Source organism: Garra rufa, chromosome 22 (genome assembly GCF_049309525.1).
Source record: "Garra rufa chromosome 22, GarRuf1.0, whole genome shotgun sequence".
In the NCBI taxonomy this organism is placed as follows: Eukaryota; Metazoa; Chordata; class Actinopteri; order Cypriniformes; family Cyprinidae; genus Garra; species Garra rufa.
In genome coordinates, this window is record NC_133382.1 from 30,927,364 (window position 1) to 30,953,808 (window position 26,445).

The window sequence follows — 26,445 nt, forward strand, 5'->3', positions numbered from 1 at the left end:
GAGACACTATGGGAAGCATAAGCCCTGCACATTTAATTCAAGAGATTCATACATACAGTTTTTGGGAAGCATAAATAATTTAATAAATAAGCTAAATGCAGAAGTTTTGGATGCTGATTTATGGATCCTTATGTGACAATATTTTTTAAACATTTAAAAAGTGCAAGTGTCCTGCCATCTGACATTGATCTAGGTAATCATTTTTGTTTAAAATACTGATCCTAAAACCATTTTTTTTTTAAAATTTACGCCAGTGTTTGCTTGTTCATTCATTCATTTATTATTTTTAATAGAATTTCTTATACAATACTGAAACAAAAGCATTTAAAAAGTGTAAGTATCCTCTCAACTGACATTGATCTAGGTAATAATTAATTTATTAATATATAATTTTTCTACACCAGTGCTTGCTTGCACACATATATACAATGCTGCTCAAAAGTTTGGGATCAGTAAGATTTTTAATGTTTTTTAAAGAGTTCTTATATGCTCATCAAGGCAGCATTTACTTGATCAAAGATACAGAAAAAAATAATATTGTAAAATATTATTACAGTTTAAAATAATGGTGTTCTCTAATAATATATTTTAAAATATAATTTATTCTTGTGATGCAAAGCTGAATTTTTATCAGCCATTACTTCAGTTTTCAGTATCACATGATTCTTCAAAAATCATTCTAATATGCTGATTTATGAAAACATTTTTTAGAACTTTTTTCAGGATTCTTGATGAATAAAAGGTTAAAAAGAACAACATTTATTCAAAATATAAATCTTTTCTAACAATGTAAGTCTTTGCTATCACTTTTTTTAATTTAACACATCCTTGGTGAATAAAAGTATTAATTTCTTTAAAAAAAAGAAGAAAAAAATACTGACCCCAAACTTTTACATGGTAGTTTATATTGTTACAAAAGATTTTTATTAAATAAATGCTGTTCTTTTCAACTTCTTATTTGTTAAAGAACTAAATATTAAGCTGTTCTCAACATTGATAATACATCAGTATATTAGAATGATTTTTGAAGGATTGTGTGACATTGAAGACTGGAGTAATGATGCTGAGAATTCAGCTTTGTATCACAGGAATAAATTACATTTTAAAATATATTCACAGAGAAAAGAGTTATTTTAAATTGCTTGCTTATTTAAATTGTCGCCACAGAATCTACAAACCCATACAACAAAATAAGCCCTGAGTTGTTTGAATTGAATGAAATGGGGAAAAAATTAAATGAAAATGTGCGTACTCTGAAATAATGGAAGTGTGTAGTCCGATTTATGAACAAATGACGCGCACGAAGCATTTCAGTCAATTAAAAACATACAGGACTCTTTTGAATCTTTCAAATTAATCATTAAAAAAGACCCTGGAGTTACCATTTAAATCAGTCTGAAAAATCCGTATTTTAAATGCTTTTTAATTGCATACACTCTCTCTGTGCTTATTACTGTGTGTTCAGTTGTGCTGATTATTATTTGTTAAATAGCAAGAAAAAAAAGTTAGAAACAAATCACACTAAATCAAAATCAGAATTGAAAGCTTGCGGTTGAAAATTACAGTGGAAAATGTGTATCGTTCCCAGCCCCATAATCCAAGCTCTCATTCAGCCACTGAACAAATCAGAGGCGCTTTTAAATCTAATGCACAATATTTTATTCTTTCTATGAGCTTGTGCTATTGTTCAGCATGCCTTGCATCTTATGAAGTGCAGAACAAGGGCTGCATAATAGTCACTGTCAGACTTTAAGTAATGGTTTGTGTGTGTTAAGGCTGTACGCTCTGTACAGGAAGTTTTATTTCATCACTGGCTTTTTCATGGAGGCCAGCCAGAGCCGAAGCGGGACGGACATGTCCGTAACTGCAACCCCACAAATCACAGCGACCCCATTTAGGCTGACTCGAAACACCTGAGAAACAGCCTCAATGGGCAAAGGTAGCAGCCTTTAGTATTAATGTAATATTTAAGAAAGGTCCGCCTGTTTTTTTCTTTCTCAAACCTGGGTTTCATAAGGCTCGAGTTCTCTTCATCCCCTGAAATGCCTCTTTCCATTCGTGATAGACTCACATGTTATGAATAGCGTGCATTTCTAATATGTGTGTGTGTCTAGTGGATAGCGTCACTGCTTTGGGAAGGGGGCTAAAGGAGTGTTTCATTATAAACCTGTGCCATTAAAAAGCTGCTGGCGGGATCTGGCTTTTGGCTCCTGCTCAGACTTTCTTCCTTTTATAATACATATTTAGTGTGTGTTCTTAAGGACCCCTAAGTGAGACCATTACACGAGCGCTACGACCTGATAAGACATGAATTTATCAGCTCTTGTTAAGCATCGTAAATCAGCGCGCACTGCGAATCGACCTGTCGACGAAGTGCATTTGTAATGGAAAAACGTGTATGAATTATGGTGGTAAGATATCACAAAAAGCATTCAGTTGAGACGCAGATGATCACGGGTCAGAGACTCAGTTTATGCTTTTATTATTTCAATCTGGAGTTCGTCTGAAATGCGCACAAGAGAGGGTGAAGTAAGAGCTAAACATAGACTGCTTGAAGATGTTTGTTGCACTTCTTTTTTTCTTTTTTGTTTTCACTCTCGGTCTGTGTTTTTTCCCCGGATCTGGTTCGGACAGTTGTCAGAAGTTCAAAGGTCACGGAGGTCAGGTGGTGGTGCGTGCAGGTGCTTCTGGGAGTTTGGGGGATGAAAAGGGGGAGCGTGTGCAGGCAGCAGAGCCACAATCACGCAAGCTGCGTGTGGTTTGGCACTGGCAGCCAAGACCTCTCACTCTGCGCGTCTCAGACTTTCTCCCAGGGCTATCCGATCTTTCCTCCATCCTTCCACTCGCTCCGCCGGCTGCTGCCCGCCCCTGACTTCCAACCACACACAAATGGTTTGAATAAAAGACCGGCATGACTGGGCCATGTCTTCTGAAGAAATCCCAAAGAGTAATAGTTTACTTATCCTAAATACCCCCGATTAGACGAATTGAAACATTGTTGTTATGCGGTGGAAACTCAAGGACCCATTGGCCGAGTCTTTTAACCCAGTTCCGGAAAGGACCCACAGCAGTTTTCTGTCATAGGTGAACCACAGGTTCTGGTGAACTTCAAACAAACGCGAAAAACATTTGAAAAGGAATGGCAGTGTCAACAAAACACCTCAATGAAATTCCAAAACATGGAATGGCGAAAAAGGCAGAAGGTACATAAAACAGATCCGCCCGCAACCGTTCGGCCCTGCCTCGGGAATATTTTCCTCCCATATTTACAGTGCCTTCAGACATATTTTAGCATCTCGAATGTTTTCTCACAGACACGGAATAACCTCTCGGACTGTCACGAACAGCTTAAGTTCTTGGAGGAGGATTAGATAAACCGGAGATCAGCATTTGTCTCTAATAACAAGGCATTATACCTGTTTGTAAGGAAATGCTAAATGTGTTTTGAGGCATTTTGCCTTTATTTACAGGATGTGTGGAGCGGAGACTGGAAAACAGAGGTGGGATCAGGACCTGACCCAGGTCAGACTTGAACTTGGGTCTCTGAGAGCCAACAGCTCTGCATGAACATGTTCTGAGCCCAATGCAATCACAGACGTTTATCCTTCGTATCTATTTTTACTTAATTTTTATAACTTTAGTGTCTGGATCTAGTGAGTGGTGCTTTCTGGTTAATATATTGGTCTGCTAGTGTCATAAGCAGCTATTAAAAAGACTAAACATATAGAGCAATTTGAAGTAGACGTCACAGTTACTTCACTTGTGGTGGCAGAAAAACACTGGTAACAAGTGGAGGGAAATGGGTAAAATCCATGGAATAAGAGAAAAATGTTGGTTTAAACCTGCTATGATAACTCTACTTTTAAAGCATACATTTGACTTAAACGAAAGGTCTATATTATATTCACATATGCAGTTCATAAGGGACATTATGGGTCAATTTTTTGAAATTGAGATTTATACATTATCTGAAAGCTGAATAAATAAGCCTTTCATTGATGTATGGATTGTTAGGATATGATACAACTATTTGAAAATCTGCAATCTGAGGGTGCAAAAAAAATCAAAATAAATTTATCGCCTTAAATTTCGTCCAAATGAAGTTCTTAGTAATGCATATTACTATTTAATAATTAAGTTTTTATATATTTACGGTAGGAAATTTACAAAATATCTTCATGGAGCATGATCTTTACTTAATGTCCTAATGATTTTTGGCATAAAAGAAGAATCGATAATTTTGACTCATACAGCATATTTTTGGCTATTGCTACAAATACTGTTTACAAGTTTGTGGTAGATACGTTTTTTTTTAGGGTGATGTGGAAAACGTGGACAGAATTCCAGAATACAGTCATAATGTAATTTACTGTGTAACGCGGAATGTCATGGGATTTGCCCAATTTTGGATGAATAAATCAAAACTAGGTCACAGTAATGTAAGGTGCGTTTTCAGTTGTGTAGTGTAGAGTAGTAGAGAAATAGTGAAAACGCCAGTGTAGAACAGGGCCTTAGAATGATTTCTGAAGTATCGTGTGACACTGAAGATTGAAGTAATGATGTTGAAAATTCATCTTTGTCATCACAGAAATAAATTACATTTTAAAGTATATTAAAGGTGCCATAGAATGCATTGATACAATATTTTAAATTGTTCTCTGATATCTACATAGAAGATATATGGCATAGGAAAGGGCAAACAATCTCCAGAAACAGTTTTACAGGTCCATTTACAACCCTAGGATTTGTCCCTAGAATGAAATGGTCTGTTATTGCCTTATTTGGAAGGTCCGTGAATATTAATGATGAGCTCTGCTCTGATTGGCTGTCTCACAGAGCTAATCATCTCAATAGCTTGCACATGGAGGAAATATATTTAATTACGGAGCTCTAGCCACTTTTAATATGCGGTTTGTTGAATCTGCCGTTTTGAATGCATGACCATTTTACTCTCACTATTGTGATTGCATGTGCTCTGTGAAACGTTATACTGCAGCGACAGAACTTACCACACAAGTTCAGATGCTTGTTAGTGATGCTCAGTATCTGTAAATCAAAAAGCCATGTAAAGCCATCTCTCTGTTTATGTGGTAAGTTAAATCTTATATACTGCAATGTAACAGGCTACAGCTAGCATTAAGCTAACCATGTCCCTTCAGTGGCTCGCCTTATTTTACTGATGTACTGACGTTACTGATGATTGGGCGTTGCAAATGTTGGGGTGTAACTATTAACGAATGCGACTATTGCGTAATAGTCTGTGTTATGTTGGAATTGACCTATATTTTAATGGTCTTTTGCAAACACCAGAATCGAATAAGGAGGAAATGGTGGTGTTTGAGACTCATGGTATGTCATGTCCATGTACACAACTGTTATTATTCAACTATGCCAAGGTAAATACAGTTTTCCATTCTATGGCACCTTTAAAAAAGACAAATTGTTAAATTGTAAAAAAAAAAAAAAATGTTTACTGTATTTTTGATCACACAAATGAGAAACTTCTTAAAAAAAACTAGGGCCTTATGAATTCAATTTTTTTGTTTAAATTTTACTGGATTCATATTAATGGTTCAATTACAAATGAAAAATACACATTTTAACAGTAATTTATTAAAAGTTGAACAAAAATGACATTTTAAGGCCCTATGAAATACATTTGATTTTATTCTCAAATTCAGTTTTATTTTTGACCAAATTCTGTGTTCTTCATTAAATTTCTGGATTTCATTTTAATGGTTTCATTACATTTTAATAATCAAAAGCATCTCTAATTAATAGATTTTTATATTAAAAAATGAATTTAATTATGCTTTTAGAAATACTGTGTTATGTATTTTAATTTTTTTCAAGTAAATAAATTCTGGTAATTTTTTTTAAATAAAAAACGAATTTTCCTTAAAGAATAATGTTTTAATAATAAGTTTAGTAGTAGTAGTACTATCATTACATTGAGTAATATATTTCTGTCACAGCTTCTAGTTCAACCAAACTTTTATTTTGACGGGTTGCTGACCTTTACGTTTTTCTCAAAATAAATGGTAAAATGCTCATTAAGTTACTCTCAGAGCAGTTCTAGAAATTAAGTTTATATGTTCTCATGTATATATTTACTCATATATCAAAGTGGCAAAGACTGAAAACACCACAAGCATCACGCACTTTTCAGTATGTGTGTAGTAAACAAAACCGGGCATCTGCGCCATTCATTCACGAGATATGCACAACTTGCAGAATACAAATTTAAATAGTATTTATGCGGCTTAATATTCACAGAAACTCATTTTGACCTAGTTTTGATTTATTCATCCAAAATTGGGCAAATTCCATGACATTCCGCGTTACACAGTAAATTACATTATGACTGGATTTTACGATTCCGTCCACGTTTTCCGCACCGCCCTTAAAACTTATCTACCACAAACTTGTAAACAGTAATGTAAGGTGATTTTTCTACAGGTTCATTTGGGAATTGTGGCCACATACTTTGAAGAAATCTGTCAACTACAAGATTTCTCATGACTTCTCCCTCTAGAAAACATTTGACACTACGTCATTTGATTTATCTACTGCTATTTGTGTACAGCAGTCCTCACATTACCAAGACAGGTCAAGATCCATACCAAATGACCATGTTAATACATCTAGCCATTCTGGAATTCGCTTTTCAAGAATACCCATCTCCCATCTGCACAGCTGCAGATGCCGCAGACAAGAGGTCATTTTCTCCCCAATCAAGGTGATTGAGGCTCTATTTCCAGACAGCAGTGCTTTGAACTCTGGATGCCATGGCTCAAGGGCACGCTCTGCCGCTGCGCTCAGCCAGCTAGACACTCTCGTTTAGGTGCGTTTGGCTGCCAAGACCGAAGCTGGCAATAATGCAACAACGCACCCCACGTATTTAAACGGAGAGCGGCTGGAAAGCGCACCTGGATACAGCACATGTCGTCAAGACCTGGCAAAGCTCACATGCATATTGGGCCCTTCTGTGCCATTAACCACATTATCCATCTCCAGAGACGTGAAGGCATTTGAATTCTTTCTTTGCATGAAGGTCCACAGGCTGTTTAGAGGTCATCATCTCAAAGGATTACATCACCTGGGAAACACTTTCAATGCGTTTTTTTCTCCTACATTGTTGTCACAGTGCTGGTCATTACTAGAGAATACTAAGAATGCAGAGCCTTTTATAGTGAAGTATCAAGTCAAAAGACCTTGGACTCAAAAGACCTTAGGTGGATATATTCAAATATATATTAGATATAGTACATTATTTATACATATCATTATACATTCACCTTATATCTTAGAAATGCAAGTTTGTATCCCAGAATTGTGATTTTATTAGGGGTGGGCATAGATTAATTTTTTTAATCTAGATGAATCTAGATTAATTTTTGGAATTAATCTAGATTAATCTAGATTAAAATGGCTAATTTGAATTCTGCTGAAGGCATTCAGAATATGTGTGCTACCCAAATAAACATGTTACACCGTACTTTTATTTTGACAGGTTGCCGTGAAGTTTCTGTGTATTCAGTATGACATGATGCGAGTTTTCTCAAATGAAACGGTATAAGTGACACTCACAGCAGTTTTGGAGATGCAATGTGAGATGCAAATGCCAAAAATTACCAGGAGCGTCACGTGTGTTTCAGTATGCGTGTAGTAAAAGCGCGTCTCCACCATTCATAGTATGAATTTCATACATACAGCTAGGCAAACGGAACATACCGGATTTATATTAAAACGGTCTTTTTGCATTTCAGTTTTCACAGACACTAGTCCATATCGCGATTTGAATTAAGTGACAGACCATATTTGATTTATGAATCCAAAAAACGACGAATTTACGTGGCATTTCGCGCTATAGTAGATTCGGTTTTTATGAATGAAGGACGACGCGATCCCGTCTGTGTTTTGGCGGAGGAGACATAAACGCGCGACCATATTCTATAGTCTTTGGTATACATCCGCGTTAAACTATCAAGGTGAAAGTCATCATAGCTTGCGTAGTTTAGACCCAGCTCCCAACCCAATTTTGAGAATAGATTAACGGCGATATTTTTTTTATCGCCCGATAAAAGTCTCACGTTAACGCAGCACGTTAACGCCGATAACGGCCCACCACTAGATTTTATATACTGAAAAAAGGGTGTTGAAACCATTTTCACTCTGAAATTGACTGTAAATTTTAGATGGTGAAGATAAAACTTAAAATTTTGAAGTACGAAGACTGAAATAGTAATTTCTGTAAAATTACCCTGCAATCTTTGTTTTTTTAACTTTAAAATATTATTTTTTTTACACTGCATCTCATAATTGCAAGTTTATGTATCACAAAACAGATAACTTTTAATCTTATATTTACCTTTTTAATTTTATATTTTGAGGCAAAAATATAGTTACCTTTCTAATAGGTGAATTTCTAGGAATAATTACACTACTAGTCAAAAGTTTTTGAACAGTACTTTTTTTTTCTTAAACTCTCTCCTGCTCACCAAGCCTGCATTGATTTGATCCAAAATACAGCAAAAGCTTTCTATTTGAATATATTTTAAAATGTAATTTATTCCTGTGATCAAAGCTACATTTTCAGCTTCATTACTCCAGTCTTCAGTGTCACATGATCCTTCAGAAATCATTCTAATATGCTTATTTGCTGTTCAAGAAACATTTATTATTATTATTACAGTTAAGTCATTTTTTGAAGGATTCAAAGATCAGCATTTATCTGAAATAAAAAAAGAGGATGATGATAGAAATTAATACTTTTATTTAGCAAAGATGCTTTAAATTGATCAAAAGTGATGATAAAGACATTTATAATGTCACAAAAGATTTCTATTTGAGATAAATGCTGTTCTTCTGAACTTTCCATTCATCAAAGAAACCTGAAAAAATTCTACTCCGCTGTTTTTTTAACATAATAATAATAATAATAATAATAATAAATGTTTTTTGAGCAGCAAATCATAATATTGGAATGATTTCTAAAGGATCATATGACTTAAATAATTATGCTAAAAATTCAGCTTTTTACTGTTTTTGCTGTACTATGAATCGAAAAAAAGCAGACTTGGTGAGCAGAACAAACATCTTTAAAAAAAAAAACAAAAAAAACATTAGTGTATTTTCCCAATAACACATCTCATAAAGTTAAAACACAAAATGTGAATTTGAGCAATACTCACACTCTTTCAACACTTTCCTCAGTTATACTAAGCAAACAAAAGAAATCAAATCCCATTAGTTCCTTATAAAAACAAAACTTTCACTGCACACAATTTCAAGTAGTAATACTGACTAATCATCTGTTTTACAAGCACTTTTCCCTTAAATCTGTGTAAATATGCGTGAGATGGACACAACAGCTGTAGCACCTTACTAAAGTTTGTCAATGCTTTGGTAAATATTGTAGGTCATAGATGATGAAAGTTTCCATCAGGGGTGGTTTTTCATTACCACTATGACAGTGGAAATAAATAGTGATCGCACACTATGACAAGAAAAGAGAAATCCATTTGAGCAGGACGCCTACAGTCAAAACGATTTGAAAACATTGTGACGCGTTTCATCTCACAGAAGCCAAAACCATCTCAAAGTCTGTCAGGAGAATCACCTAAGGCTCTCCCCATCCTCTTCATCAACCTTGTAGCTCGATTTAACTCTTTGACCCATCAAAACTGTCACTTCACCTGAGCCAGACTAAAATTATTCTATTAGCCACATTCTAAGACCCCTCCAGAGCCTCTAATGTAGATTGAGAGAGCCCTTTGCATGCCTTAATTTCCTCGAGGGGAAGCGGGGCTTAAAGTCCCGGCAGACGCAGACTGATTTTCCACTGTTTTAATGAGAATGACAGAGAGAGGGGAGACCACGAAAGGGGTATTTATAGAAACAGCTGGAATGTGAAGGACTAATTGTGCTTAGTCTATTGCTCCCTGCATAGTCTGTTCACCATTACAGTGTTTTTCAACAGTAAACGCTGAGAGGAGAGATACACCACTGGAAGAAAGTTATCTGAGTTTCTTGACCTATTTTCACCCACATCTGGGCTAGAGGTATATTTCTAGCGTTACATGTGGGTGGGTATGTGGTCAAAACTTACACAACTGACAAATTTAGGGCTAGGTTAGAATATTAGTATTCTGATTCATCGTTTCAATGTTAACTCCTAAATCCGATTGTTGATCGTTTACTTTTGAGCACAGTGCGCCCCGCTACTGAATCACCGCTGCTGAATCTACAACTCAAGAAAACAAGTTATTTTTAGTCCAAACTGAATGAGACATAAAAGGTTGTGCACTGCAAAGCAATATCAAGAAAACATGCATTTCCACTGGGTTGTACTTGCGTGATCAAGAACAAATGAATAAACTGTTTCGTTTTTTTGTGGTCCCACTTTACATTAGGTGGCCTTAACTAATATGTACTTACATTTAAATTAATCATTTGGTACAATGTACTTATTGTGTACATACATGTTTTTACATTGTATTTATGTATTTTTAAAAACCTATATGTAATTACATTTGTAATTAATTTCTGTAATTACCACTGTTGAACCAACCCTTACACCCCAACCCACCCTTAAACCTACCCATACCACCAAACCTGTCCCTAACCTTACCCATATCCCACCTTAATAGAAGCAAAAGTGTTTTGCAATGCAATATGACCACATTAAGTACATTGTACCTATTTTTTGAGGTAAGTACATAATAGTTAAGGCCACCTAATATAAAGTGTGACTTTTTTTTAGTGGATCAAAAACATACAGTGTAGTCTAGATCAGTGTTTCCCAAACTTTTTTTCTGGGGACCCACATTTTAAAGTCGATAAATCCTTGTGACCCAATAAACATTAGGCCCATATAGTTCATATATCACGAAGAGAATTTATGCATTAACAAAATATGTATGACCATTTTTAAGGTCATGCTTCCACTTAACTATTTAAAAGAGATACAGATATTTGACAAAGCACTTTTTTATTTATTTAAGTAAACTGCAGATTTGCAGAAAATGTTGTTTACCACAAACACAATATTTATCCGTTATTTTGATATCAAATCAAAAAGTGCTTTTTCAGCATTGTGATCCTCTTTTATCACAGTACACTAATACAATAACAGACATATTCACGTTTAAACTCAATAAAAAACAACGTATTATTCAATGCACTTGACTTCTAGATTTTTATATTAAGTTGCTCAAGCAAGTTACAACACATTTAAACACAACATAGGGAGGCTATAGCTTCCTTTTCTAATTAAAAATTGGGCTATCAAAAAATATTTTAATTAAAACTTACCACAGACAGAAACAGTTGGCTCTCATGCTTTTCTTTCGCATTAAATCTTTATTAAAAACAATCCTTTTAAAGAACTTTTCTACCTGGACAAGTGCACGTATTATGTTCCCTTTTTCTTTAAAACTGCATTTTTGCTTATTTTAAACCTAGCCAAAAAGCCACGTGTTGACTGTGAAACAGTGGATTTCATTTATATGCATTTATGGGACATTTTCGTGTCAATCCATGTTCATTTTTACAGTGAACAATGCGCTGTCACTTTAATTCAGCGCTTGCAGAACAGCAAAAACTCTGCCGAAACGATCGCTGCTCTGCTGCAAACGCACTGCTTCTGGGACATACTGCTGGACAGCAACCGCGTGCAGTGTGAACGCTCCAATCCGTTAATATGGGTGCGAAAAAAAATACGCAACGCATACGCACTGTAGACGGAGTATGTGTGAAACAGGCGATGCAGAGCGCAGCTAAAGAACAACAACAAAAAAAGAAAGCAGAAGAAGAAGAAGAAAACGACGAGCTCCCTCGTGCGGCTAATAGGTGAACTACACATATAAATTTGAATCAAGAGTATATAGCGCACTGAAAAAGAGTGCTCGACTTGGCGACCCATACAAAATCTCCCGCGACCCACTTGTGGGTCGGGACCCCGCCTTTGGGAATGACTGGTCTAGATTACAAACAAACAAATTCATAGTCAGTGCTATTAAAGGAGACCTATTATGCAAAAATCACTTTTATAAGGTTTTTGAACCAACCTAGGCTCATTGGAAATACGTGCCTCTATTTACATTTCTGAAACACCATAATTACGCACCTTACTGTTTGTTTCATGGCAGTTTTAAAGTTAAATGTCCAGAGAGTAGTGCTAAAACACACGTTCAATACGTGACCTTGGCATGTTTTTATTACGTATTTGGTACAGGGGTAGTGTCGCTAAAGGTTAATGCTCTATTGCTTTGGAAATATCCCCTACACCAAACCCAACTCTAAACCTAACAGAGAGTGTTAACAAATGCAAAAAAAAAAAGCATTTGTTGACGCAGCCATGCTATTTTAACTTTCTTATGCAGATTTGAGATGTTTTGTTGAACTGTACCATCGCGTGAGCTACTGAGCAAACCTACTGAATTAGTGCAGGATTTTAAAATGGTTTTGAAGCCATAAAATAATATTCTGCAAGTTACTGTGTGAAAATTAGGCTTTGTTAATCAAACCTCTGAGCGTAAATCATACTTTGTGTGAAAAGGAATAAAAGTTGTCAGAGTTTTACTGCCTAGTGTTTCTTTCAACTGGAAACTGCAGTCATTCATTTTCAGACATTTTCAGTGCATGAGATTGTCCTGTTTTGTTTTTGCTGGATCTTGAAGCCCCGCCCTCTTTTAAAAAGCAGTCTGGATGCACCAGCTCATTTGCATTTAAAGGGAAAAACACAAAAAACGGCACGGTTTGGCTCATGCACTAAAAGTGGGGATTTTAACCATCATCATCTGTCAGGTGTTTTGAGCTAAAACTTCACAAACTTCTTTTTCCATGTTGCAAAAAGTGCCAAAATAGGTCACCTTTAATGTATTTTTCAAACAGATTCGGAAACATTGAATCAAATGACTCGTTCAAACACACTGATTCATGCGGCAACAAGTTGGATGCCTTTATGAGTGAGCCATGGAATTATTCACTCAACCAAATCATTTAAAAACATTGATTTGTGCAAAAATGCATTGCTCAGAGAGTTGCAATGGCTTTGTTTGGAACAAATTTCAATGGCAGAGCAAAAAACAAAACAAGTAACTGGCAATATTATGTCTAAAATAGAAAAGTCGCTCAATAATAACGTTTACTCAACTGTTATATAAAATCAAAATATGGGTGTCAATGGAAAACCAAGGGAAAACCATGCACTAATTCAACATGCACAGTTTTTCCTAGAAACGCTAAATCAGTTGCAGTGTACAGTGTTATGTTTTCTGTTTGTTGTCACTAAGCACAATCTGATTTCAGTTGTTATTCGTGTGCATGTGTGTGCGCATGTAAGGGTCATATGGGTTTAAACTCTATCAGGAGAACCTGGGTGCAGAGATGATGCCTGCTCCGCCGGAAGGGTATTCAAAGAAAAAAAACATCCCCGCATGATTGCACTTTAAAACACGGACGTAATCCTTTGCAATATGAACCAGGCATTACATACTCACTCCAATTAAACATATTAAGCCAGACAATGCGGAGCAATCAGTTGATCTCCGATGTATACATCAGAGCAAAGATTGACATGGAAAAAGCGCGTCGGAAAATTTGATCCCACAGAACATGCGCACACACGGCCTCGTGTCACTTTGCATGCGACAGACGTTCACTCGCAGCTTACATCTGTGCAGCACTCAACCACGCTACGCACAAGGCCAAACACCCAGCGGTCTTTTGTTTGCATTTCTCAATGATGACAGTACACTGACTTGATGTGAGGGAAGGCCAGACTTTAAATAGCACATCCGCACATTACCATGTGCAAAAGGAGCCGTTAGCTTTCCACCAAAGCTGTGAAGAAGTTTACAGTCAACAGATTATTTATTTCAAAGACTGTTTCTACCCAAACAGACTGTTATCTGAAAAAAAAAAAACTGGACAAATTGTTTAGCAAACAATATACAGACAAGCACCTGTTAACTCCTGCTTAAAGTGTGTCTCACATTAAACTCAGCTGCTCATTAAAACTCCCGAACTGCGATTAAGGAAAATCTCATGGTAAATTTCTGACTTAGAGCGAGTGCAGAGAAAGTTATGTGACTCTGGACCACAAAACCAGTCATAAGGGTATAATTTTTGTAATTGAGATTTAAACATCACCTGAAAGCTGAATAAATAAGCTTTCCATTGATAAAAATCTGGAACCTGAGGGTGCAAAAAAAAAAAAAAACATCTTTAAAGTTGTCCAAATGAACTTCTTAGCAATGCATATGTGACCCTGGACCACAAAACCAGTCTTAAGTAGTACGGGTGTATTTGTAGCAATAGCCAACAATACATTGTATGGGTCACATTTTTTTTTTAGGCCAAAAATCTTTAGGATATTAAGTAAAAATCATGATCGTGTTCATTTTGTAAATTTTCTACCATAAATATATCAAAACATAATTTTTGATTAGTAATATGCATTGATAAGAACTTAATTTGGACAACTTTAAAAAGTGATTTTCTCAGTTTTTTTTTATTTTATTGCACCATCAGATTTCAGATTTTCAAATAGTTGTATCTCGGCCAAATATTGTTCTATCCTAACAAACCAAATATCAGTTGAAAGCTTATTTATTCTATTGCTACAAATATACCCACACTACTTAAGACTCGTTTTGTGGTCCTTTTTGTTTTTTTACATATATAATATATTAGTCTATTAACAACAAAAATGAATATACATTACTGTTCACAAGTTTGGATCAGTAAGATTTTTAATGTTTTTAAAGAAGTTTCTTACGCTCCAAGACTGCATTTACCTGATCAAAAATACAGAACAGAACAGTAAAAAAAAAACTTTTCTATTCCAATGTACCTCCAAATTGTATTTATTTCTGTGATGCAAATCTGAATTTTCAACAGTCATTACTCCAGTCTTCAGTGTCACGATCCTTCGGAAATCATTCTAATATGCTGATTATATTTTACTTTCTTTTTATTTTGTAAACCTATGATATTTTTTAGGATTCTTTAATGATTAAGTAAAAAAGAACAGCATTCATTTAAAATAGAAAATAAGAAGTGATACTAAAGACTTACATTGTTAGTAAAGATTTTTATGATGAAGAAATGCTGTTCTTTTTAACTTTTGACTCAGCTCTGAGAGGAAGTGGCACCTCGACACACTCTTTCTGGGTTTTTATGATATCCCTGAAATAAAATGGAACGTGTTGTACTTTTTTTTAAGGCTTCTCATATAATTTCTAATGATGATAATCAAAAACAAATGCAGACCATATTTTTATAGTATGAAATGATTGCATAGCCATTTTTAATGACTCCTTTCTCAGACTTCTTTTTCCTTTCTCTCTCCTCTAGCGTTTCTATGTGCAAATCAACACAGAGGGCCAAGAACAACAGGGACAGAACAGGTTAAGGGCTCGTCTAGATGTCTGGCAGATGGCGGCAGCATTCTCACTGGTAGGGGGTCAAATCCTGGTAAAAAGCTTTAAAAATAACTGAAGAAGAACTTCAACACCTTGTGATCAGCTAGTCACTGCTTGCAACAACTCCAAACCCAGATTGCATGCTGGATTGATTAGAATACATTTTACAGGCCAATCATATCATAAAACAATAATGTTTCTCTGGCCACTGAGCAGGAAACAGATATTGTCCTGATTATTAATATCATTCGTTTAGTTGTGCCACTCATCTTAGGTCAGCATTTATTCTCAGTATAATTCGTTTGACTTGAACGATTCAGGTCAACCGTTGCAAAGAGATCCACTGCCCAAAAATAACTCAGAGGGGTTCAGTGGGTTCTTTTTCACTTGCAAAGAAACACCATGAACTGTACAAACTACACTAGAATAGCTGTAGAGTGTTATTCAATGAAAACTAGAAGCAAACATGACAGAGAGTTACAAAAGGCTTTCTGCAGTTCATCAATTCTGTGTAATGAAGTGCAGAAGGGTAGCAGACAAATAGGCATGCATGTCCTTGGGACATTTCTTTTTCAACAAAATTATTACAGATTAAATATATGTTTACAAATTTATACAAAATGGAAATGTATGTATAATGGAAAGAAACTTGAAAAGAGCATGAAATTTGCTGTAAAATTACTCACCCTCAGCCAAGATGTACATTAGATTAGAAAAATTTAGCATTGCATCACTTGCTCACAAATGGATCCTTTTTAGTGAATGGGTGCCGTCAAAATGAGAGTCCAAACAGCTGATAAAAACATCACAATAATACACACAACTCCAGTTCATCAATTAACATCCTGTGAAATGAAAAGCTCTGTGTTTGTAATAAACAAATCTATTAAAGGAGAAGTTCACTTCAAGAACAAAAATCAACAGAGAATTTACTCACCCCCTTGTCATCCTAGATGTTCATGTCTTTCTTCAGTCGTAAAGAAATGACTTTTGAGGAAACGTTTCAGGATTTCTCTCCATATAGTGGACTTCAATGGTGCCTGAGAGTTTGAACTTCCAAAATGCAGTTTAAATGCAGCTTCAAAGGGCTCTAAATGTTATTTTCAAAAGGAAAAATTACAATTAATCTATTTTAAACCTCAAATGCTTGTCTTTTCTAGCTCTGAGTGTACTCTGTGTATTCTGGTTCAAGACAGTTAGGGTATGTAGAAAAACTTCCGTCTCATTTCCTCCTTCAACTTCAAAATCATCCTACATCGCTGTTTTACCTTTTTTGTTACCTTTCTTTGCGTGTTCACTTTTAAACACTTGGTCGGTACTTTTGCAACGATGTAGGGCGATTTTGAAGTTGGAGGAGACAAGGTTAAATAGGTTAAAAAGTATATAAATTGTCAATTAAAAAAATAAATAAATAAATAAATAATAATAATAATAATAATAATAATAATAATAATAATAATAATATTATATATATATATATATATATATATATATATATATATATATATATATAGTGCTGTCAAGCGATTAAAATTTTTGATCTAATTAATTACACGGTGTGGCGATTAATTAATCTAATTAATCGCATTTAATCGCACATATATACAGACATCACAAAAAGCAATTTTTTACCATTTATTATTGCAATACAAGCCTATAATCAAGGGTGCACATAAGTTTTTTTAAATATATTTAAAAATATTAACACATTATTTTTCCTGGTGATTAATTAATCTAATTAACGCGTTAAATTCCCAGCCCTAATATATATATATATATATATATATATATATATATATATATATATATACACACCAGTATATGCAGAGAAATCCTGAAATGTTTTCCTCAAAAAAAAAACTCATTTCTTTCTATTTATACATTTTTGTTCTGAAAGTGAACTTCTCCTTTAAAAATATTTTTTTTTAATGACATTTTAATTTCAAACCATTACTTCAGACTAGAGGGCTGCATTGGGATTGGGACCCGCCGGGTCCCGCGGGACCCAACGCAAATCTCGCGGGAGCGGACAGTTTGAACTTTGCTGCGGGCGGGAATGGGCGGCTAAAAAAAAGCACTGCGGGATCGGGATGCTCAGCGCGCTTTGCATTAGTGAGGAAAAAAGCCTTGCACTTACTTCGTTTTCAGGATACAGAGGTATTCCAATAAGGTAAAGTGCAACTCCATTAATTGGACAGCTTAACTTGTTTTGCAGGGGGATTTCGAGAGGGGGTTTCGGGAAAACCTGTCCAGTTTTCTTCCGTCCACTCGCCTTTTTCCCGTTGTTTGGGCTGCATCGCAGTGCCCTCCCTCTTCCCTCGCCCTATGCAAATCCGTTCTGTACTTCTAACGGCCTGTCTACGGCACAACGTGCTGGATTAGTCTGTGTGGTGTAATCTATGGTTGTAATGAGTGGCGCGGCGCTCCCTCCTCTGGCTGCATACGGCGATTACGTGAAAAAAAAGTACTTGAAGTCGGTAGCCTTAAGCGTTTTAGATGTCCCCGATAGCCCAGGCTACTATTCCCTACCAGTGTGTCAGAATACATGCAAGCCAGGGAAAGAAACAAACATGAATCTCTTTAATAACAGCAATACAAATACGTTTTTTTCCCTGCGGGACGGGAGAAGAGGCAAAATCAATGCATTTCTATTATCGTGCGGGAATAAATTCACAGAGTTTTGCGGGTGCGGGCGGGAGTGGACATACATATTGCGGGAGCGGGCGGGAGTGTAACACACACGTTGCGGGAGCGGGCGGTAATGGTCAGAAATTCGGCGGGCGCGGGCGGGAGCGGGATGAAGAAAACAGTCCCGCGCAGGGCTCTACTTCAGACTAAGATATGAGTCCTCTATACATTATATTTGTGGTTTATTGTGATATTTTTATCAGCTGTTTGGACTGTCATTCTGACGGCACCCATTCACTGCAGAGGATCTATTTGTGAGAAAGTGATATAATGCTGAATTTCTCTAAATATGTTTTCATCTTCATTTTGGATGGCCTTAGGGTGAGTACATTTTTATCAAATTTCCATTTTTGAGTGAACTATACCTTTAATTGCACTCCAGATTAGCATTTGTCCCAGTACAAATGATACCTATAAACAAGCATAAATATTTTTTTTAATTGTATGAAACAAAAACTTTTAGTTGATAGTCCTGTGCGTCTTGGATTAGGTCTTGTGTAACTTTCATTGTGCGTCAAAAATTGCACAATTAGACTTTCTTGCGTAGCTAACTGTGTTTCACACACTCGTAGAGTTCTAATAATTATATTTTATGTTCCTTCTCTCCACCTGTATGGTTTCTCCTGCCAAAGAGGGACAAGAGTAAGACAAGCGACCACCAAAACTCAGTGCTCACTCATCGAAATGCTGACTAAAACGGCAGTGTCATGCCCCCAGGGCTTACTGAGAAGCCAACAGAAACACACGGAGAATGACGTCATCAAGAGAGAGGAATAACTGCGGTGAAGCTGAGAAAGGCAGCAGAACTGGCCTGCGCTGCCCGTGTTATTCAATCCACTTCCTCTTCTATTCAGCTGTGTAGGCCATTAGCAGAGCTATGCATGGGAACTAAGGGCCTGCCAGACAAGTGCTCCTAGCGTCAGGCTACATTTCCTAGGGCTCTGACAGGCAGACCCACAGAATGAGAGGGTGATTGGCTAGAAATAAACTCTCCATATGACTTCGGAAAGATTTGAATGCAAAGTTCTGCTGAACAGTTGTGGGGTACGTACTTTTTAAAAGTCTGTAAAAATAGGGCTCAATGTACTGTGCTGATATGATTTTTCACAGGTGTTTTTGAATTGTGCTGTATTTTTGTGTTAAAGCAATATCCATAATGGATAATGTTGCAATCTTACAGCGTATATACAAAGCATGTTACTATATTGTATCATTATAAAAAGTAACTAATAATGTTGCATCGTTACATTTAATAGGAACTGCATTCGTTTCTCTTACCTACTGTTTCTCTTTCTCCTCCAGAATGGCTTGACTCACAGGATTGTTTTTAACATTGGAAGTGCTGAGGGAGAAAAAAAATCTGTGTTGTCACCCCAACATGGTTTGCATGCAATGACAAAAGGGTTATACCATGCAAAACAAGTCATAACAAAGGCAAAGTTTATGATGGCAGTACCTGTGAGCTTCAGGGCAGAGCCAATCCACCGCTGTGCACAACAGGCATCTGAGGCAATACATAAATTCTGTTGTGTTATATTGTCCGCTACAAATAATACATAAAATTAGATTTTAAATAGTTACATTTCTGTTTTATTGAAGTTATGCATTGCATTGCTTTATTGATTGTGCTGGATTCATTGAATGTGCATGTAAACATTTTCAAGGCAAGAGAAATGAGACCTAGACCAATATTTTGATTGCTGAATATGTGTTTTAATGTTACTGTCCCTGCGGTGTCCATTGTTCAACGGTAGATATAAAAATAACTAGTGTTGCCATTTAGTGACCATACGTTCATGAACTCAAGCCATCCTTGGTCTATATGACTTTCTTCTTTCAGACGAATGCAATCAGAGTTATATTTAAAAATGTCCTGGCTCTTCCAAGCTTTATAATGGCAGTGAATTGGTGTTGGGATTTAACTCCAATAAAGTTCATCCATCCATCATAAAAAGTACTCCACACGGCTCTGAAGGGTTAATAAAGGCCTCCTGAAGCAAATCAATGTGTTTGTGCAAGAAAATTATCCATATAAAGTGTAATCTCTTAGCCTGACAAGCCAGACATAAATGTAGGGTCTGGGCACTCTCCATAGACAGGGCTCAACCGGAGGGGTGGGATAAACGGTTGTCTTTCAAACTCCCTCTCCACGCAATAGGATAGCGCTACAACCAATCAGAGCAACGAAGAAGGTGACGTAGTCAGAGCGACTCAAAAGTTGTTCGCTAGCACCAGCCATCGCTCTATCTTTTACGCGTAATTCACAGAACCAGAAAATAGGCTCGTTTGAGATGCGCCTTGCCTGAAATAAAGGCGAGAGTAGGCGGCTGCAGTGAGGGGAGGAGTGAAATAAGTGAAAACATACACAGATTACTTACATTTAATGGTAAATTATGATTAAAGAGACATTAAAGTGATGAAAGTAATTTGTAATTTATTTACCCTTATGTCGTTCCAACCATGCAATACTTTTTTTATTTAGCGTAACGAAGAGATTTTTGATTACCACTGAATTTCATTGAATGGAAAAAAGTGTTCTCAAATAAGAATGACAGAAAATCTGATCAAACTAACAGCTAAAATGCATTTGAAAGGCAGGACACTTGATATCTTCACCATTCTCTAACAGACAGACTTTCTCCTTCCACTATTAACAAGGACTATCCAGCCAACACAATCAAACCATGGTCCAAACAGTACAGTTTTTCTTCTCACTCAAACCATAGTCGTGGCTTCAAGGCGAGCACGCTAGATGATCGAGATATTCCGCTGTGAAAGAACATCTCAGCATCAAAAAATAGAACAGATAACTACAAAAACAGTGTAAAAATGCATGACCGATTCGAGGCAGTCAAAGAATTTAAGAATGCCCTACATGACGACTCGTTTTCCTCACTCTCGCTCCGCAGACCACCACCATTCCTGAGCCCGCCACCCGTCGCCTGCGGTTATTCAACGTCCGCTGTTTTTCTCTGTTTACTGAATATGCACAGCTAGCTTCTCCGCCTGGTCAGAAGGGTCTAGGTGAAAGAGACCACCACGAGCCCCACATTGTGTTGACTCAGTTGCCTTGCCTCAGGCGCGACAACATCCCCTGAGGAGAGTGACAGTTCTGGAGATTTTAGACCCTCTTCCCTGATCCCTCACTCCTGTCAGGGGTCACCGCTTTCCAGGCCCAAAGCTTAGTCCGTTCCCCTCCCGTACTTGTAAACCAGTTTAATCTACCTCATTGTTTGTCTGAAGACCTTCTCGCCCTCCCCAGAGTTCAGTTCACCCATCAAAACATCATCAGACTGCCACGTTGTTTCTTGACATCTTTATCCATAGGCCGCTCCGAGGTCCATTCCAAGAATACTCACGAACATATAAGGTGAATTTGATCTTGATAGAAAATAAAATGTGACCCTCTTAAGTAGCACGGGTATATCTGTAGCAATAGTTAATAATACATTGTATGGGTCAAAATGATCGATTTTTCATTTATGCTAAAAACCATTAGGTTTAAAGTAAAGATCATGTTGCATTAAGATATTTTATCATTTAACAATTTCCTACTGTAAATATATCAAACTTAATTTTTGATTAGTAATATTCATTGCTAAGAACTTCATTTGGACAACTTTAAATGTGATTTTCTCAATATTTAGATTTTTTGCACCCTCAGATTCCAGATTTCAAATAGTTGTATCTCAGCCAAATATTGTCCTATCCTAACAAACAATTGTACCTTATGACTGTTTTTGTTGTCCAGGGTCACAAATCTGATATCAGATCCAATTCAAGGTCAGTAAAAGTCTTATTCTATCATCACTACTAGAGTTTTTAGTTAGAAAATAAGTATGAAATAGCATATCAATAGAATGTTTCATGAATCCAGACAGGCAACCGTTTTTCAGCAGCCCTTTTAGTCTGTTAGTTTATTTAAGTCTAGATATCGTGACTCAGGCTAGGTGGAGTGTGGTGTGAAGCGCGCCACCAAACATCAGGACCGACATCTGCGGGTTAGGAAGCGTCAGGTTGATGCCGAGCGCCTCCTACGTCTTCCCGCTCACACAGAGCACAATTCCAAAAGTTAAGACAGATCCCATAACATTGTCCAGACGGCAATTGAGGGAACCCAAATGGGAACAGTCAAAGGCTACTGGCTGGCCATTGTGTTTACGCACCCTCATCTACATGGATTCCAGGCAAAACTGTTTACTGGCCTAGACGGACTGGATGAGTGCCGATAATTTGTCTAATTTAAGCCACTGGATTTGTCATCCTCAAGCCTTTGGACTTTCCTTTTCACTCTGTCTGTAACTGGCAGGGTATCTCAAGCATTCTGTTTTTAAATTGTGTTTTGCTGTATCAAACAATTCTGGAATTCACTACTTTGTCGAATGTGACCCTGGACCACAAAACCCGTTTTAAGTAGCATGGGTATATTTGTAGCAATAGTCAAAAGTACATTGTTTGGATCAAAATGATTGATTTTTGTTTTATGCCAAAAATCATTCAGATATCAAGTAAAGATCATGTTTCATGAAAATACTTTGTACGTTTCCTATCGTAAATATATCAAAACTTTGCTAAGAACTTCACTTGGACAACTTTAAATGCGATTTTCTCAATATTCCAATTTTTTTGCACCCCCAGATTCCAAATTTTCAATTAGTTGTATCTCAGCCAAATATTGTCCTATCCTAACAAAATTGACCCTTATGACTGATTTTGTTGCCCATGGTCACAAATCTGAAAACAGATCCAATTCCAGGTCAGTAAAAGTGTTATTCTAGCATCACTACTAGACTTTTTTGTTAGGAAACAAGTATAAAATAGCATATTAATAGAAAGTGTCATGAATCCAGGTGGGCAGGCGTATTTCAGCAGTCCTTTTAGTCTGTTACTTTATTCATGTCTAGATATCATGCCTCAGGCTAGGTGGAGTGTGGAGTGTGGTGTGAAGCGCGCCACCAAACATCAGAATCGACATCTGCGGGTTAGGAAGTGTCAGGTTGAAAAAAACAAAAACGTAATTTTTGGTTAGTGATACGCATTGCTAAGAACTTCACTTGGACAACTTTTAAGGTGATTTTTTTGCACCCCCAGATTGTAGATTTTCAAATAGCTGTATCTCTAACCAAATATTGTCCTATCCTAACAAACCATATCAATAGAACGCTTATTTATTCCAGATGATCTATAAATCTCAATTTCAAAAAACTGACCCTTATGACTGGTTTTGTGGTGAGTCATTTTATGTAGCATTTTATATCTTTGAAATAATTATTGCTTTTCTAACGCATGCCTGGTGTGTCAGTTTTGACATCTACCGCATCTAAAATGATTACATCACATGACTGTCAGATGGTATGCTGGTCACATTCCACGTGGTTTGTAATGTTTTATTTACAATGTGTCCGAGTTGAGATCGAACCTCGCCAACGATTTGATGCCATATCTGCATCTCCAGTAAAGGTAAATGGATGTGGTCGCGGGCGTGGACCAGAATTCAGTCTTTCAGTCACGGCATTTGAACATTTTCCACATCAGCTAATTTCCTCCAATCCCGTACTCCTCTTCACCACAACCATTAGTCTTTCCGCTCTCAATCTCTCCATCCACAATCACTAACTCACGCTCCTTCTTTCTCTTTTCCCCCTCTTTGTCCCCCTTACTCATTTTCGTTCTTTCTGAAGCATGGCGTCTCGGCAGCCACAGCGAGTTGCAGGCCAGTGCTACATAACCTGCTGGTGTTTACAATAATATCTGACTCACCATTTAGCTCCGCTCTACATTAATATGTGCTCATTCATTTTTACACAAATAGAATCTTTTCTAAAACAGAATTCTGGAAAGCAGTTCAAATTTTTGCTGAAAATGGACCTCAAGCCATCCAAGATGTAGATGATGTTTTCCTCATTCACTGCAGAGGATCCATTGGCGAGCATGTGATGTAATGCTGAATTTCCCCAAACCTGAGGAAGAAACAAACTCATATTCAGTATGGAACAACTTCTTTTTCATGTACAAAACCTAAAAACAAAATAAATGAAATTCCATGGCACATTTTATAAATGATTCATTCAAAATGAACAAATTGTTTATAGATTAGCTGCTTGGAGACACAATGGTTGATTCAGTTGTGGCTTTCAAGCAAGTTTGGGACTATTTTGGTTGTCAGAGTAAAAATAGACAAAGTATTCGGTACAACAGCACTCTATTCATACGATATAGCCTAATTTTGATACAGTGCCTTGCGAAAGTATTTACCACTTAATTTTTTTTTAAAGTTTTGTCATGTTAAGTTAGTCTTAAGTTAAACAAAAACAGCACTGCTACAACATTAGAAATTTATTAAAAATAAAAAACCTGAAATAAGTACATTGCATAAGTATTCATACCCTTGACTCAGTACTTTGTTGAAGCACCTTTACAGCCTCAAGTCTTTTTTGGGTAATGATTCGGCAATTACCTCTTCACATCTCAAGCTCAGTCGGCTTGGATGGGGTCTGGCAAACGTTGACAAAAAATTGGATTCAAGTCACTGCCACTTTTAAGATGATACTCTGTAGGTGATGAGCAGTGCATCGTTTCCTTCAAACATGATGCTTGACATTGAGGTTCATCAGACCAGAGAATCTTGTTTCTTACAGTCTGAGGGTACTTTAGGTGCAAATTCCAAGTGTGTTTTCATGTGTCTTTACCAAGTATAAGATTAAATCTTGTAACACCGTCATGAAGCACAGATCGGTGGAGTGTTGCAGTGATGTTTGTCCTTCTGTAAGTTTCTCCCATCTGCATATATAATCATGGAGCTTAACTAAAGTGACCATCATGTTCTTGATCACCATTCCAGTCAAGGCCCTTCTCCATCAATTGCACAGTTTGGCCAGGAGGCCAGCTCTAGAAAGAGTCCTGGTTGTTTCAAACTTCTTCCATTAAGGGTAACGGAGAATACATGCTTGTGTGAACCTTCAATGCAGCTGAATTTTTTCAGAACTCTTACCCAGATGTGTGGCTTGATGCAATCCTGTCTCTGAGCTCTACAAGCAGTTTTATTTTACCTCAGGGCTTGGTTTTTGCTTTGATAGGCATTTTCAGCTGTTAAACCTTTTAAGACGTGTGTGCCTTTCCAAATGATAACCATTCAATTGAATTTGCCACAGGTTAACTTCACTCAAAGTGTAGTAACATCTGCTAAAAGATTTGAATGCTCCTGAGCTAAATTTGAACTGTCCCAGGTAAGGGTATGAATACTTATGCATTGAAATCATTTAAGCTTTTTATTTTAAATGATTTTGCTTTGTAAAATGTAAAATAGATCCTCTTGTAATAGATGTCAGAAATAGATCTAATTCACTTGGAAGTTCATCAAAGAAGTGATTGGACAAATGGAAAATATGTGAAATACCCAGATAAAACCAGTTTGGATGGCTCATATCCCTCTTCTTGATGAAGGCTTATGTTATTTCTACCATAAATGCCTGGTATTACACTATGACATCAAAGACTATTCCATAAGCACAGCTCTTTCTTTGTTTCTAAGCGGTTGTGAACTCGCCCTCCATGTAGTTTTTTTTCCTCCCAATCCAATAATTACTTAAAGGTCATTAATTAATTTCCTATTGTCTTAATGGAAAACGAGGGTAGCTTTTTCCACTGGATTGCTGTTGTTGCTGCCGCTTTGTGTGTTTGTATGTGTGTGTGGAGGGTTGTTCATTTTGCTTCTGGACACCATGAATCATGCTTTTCATAAGGCTGATTCAACGCAGTAAAATCTGTTCCTGACAACTATATTAGAAACAGCTTCTTGGGCGAGTGAAAAAATATATTTGTTATATCATTTTTTTTTTTTTTTTGGTGGTGTTGTTTTTACACAGGCAGTTTTGCTATTGCCAGAAATTCTCATACTCTTTTTATGCAGATAGTACAGTCTGATTCATCTGTTATTTTGGCTGTCCATCACATTGCATGTTCAAAAGATTAGTAAGCATTGCCGCAAAAAGTTCAAGGGTATAAACAATATTTTTGTCAATACGTACAGTCACTCAGTTGCAGATGGAGCATAAACTATTACAGCATCCTCGCCCCCAACCAGATTTAAATGATTAAAATCCAGACTGAGGCGTTCAATTAAAACCAGAGGTAGAGCTGCATTACCTTTTAACCTTAGTTTCACATTTAATCTTCTTTTTCTCCTACAACACAGAGACACACAAACAGCAGCAGTGATCAATGAGAATGATAGGCACGAGTGCACAAACGTGTGAGGAAATGGGAATGCCAAATGGACCACCACTAAAGCACATTCAATCGATGGCCCAGAGCCTTTGGGTACGAT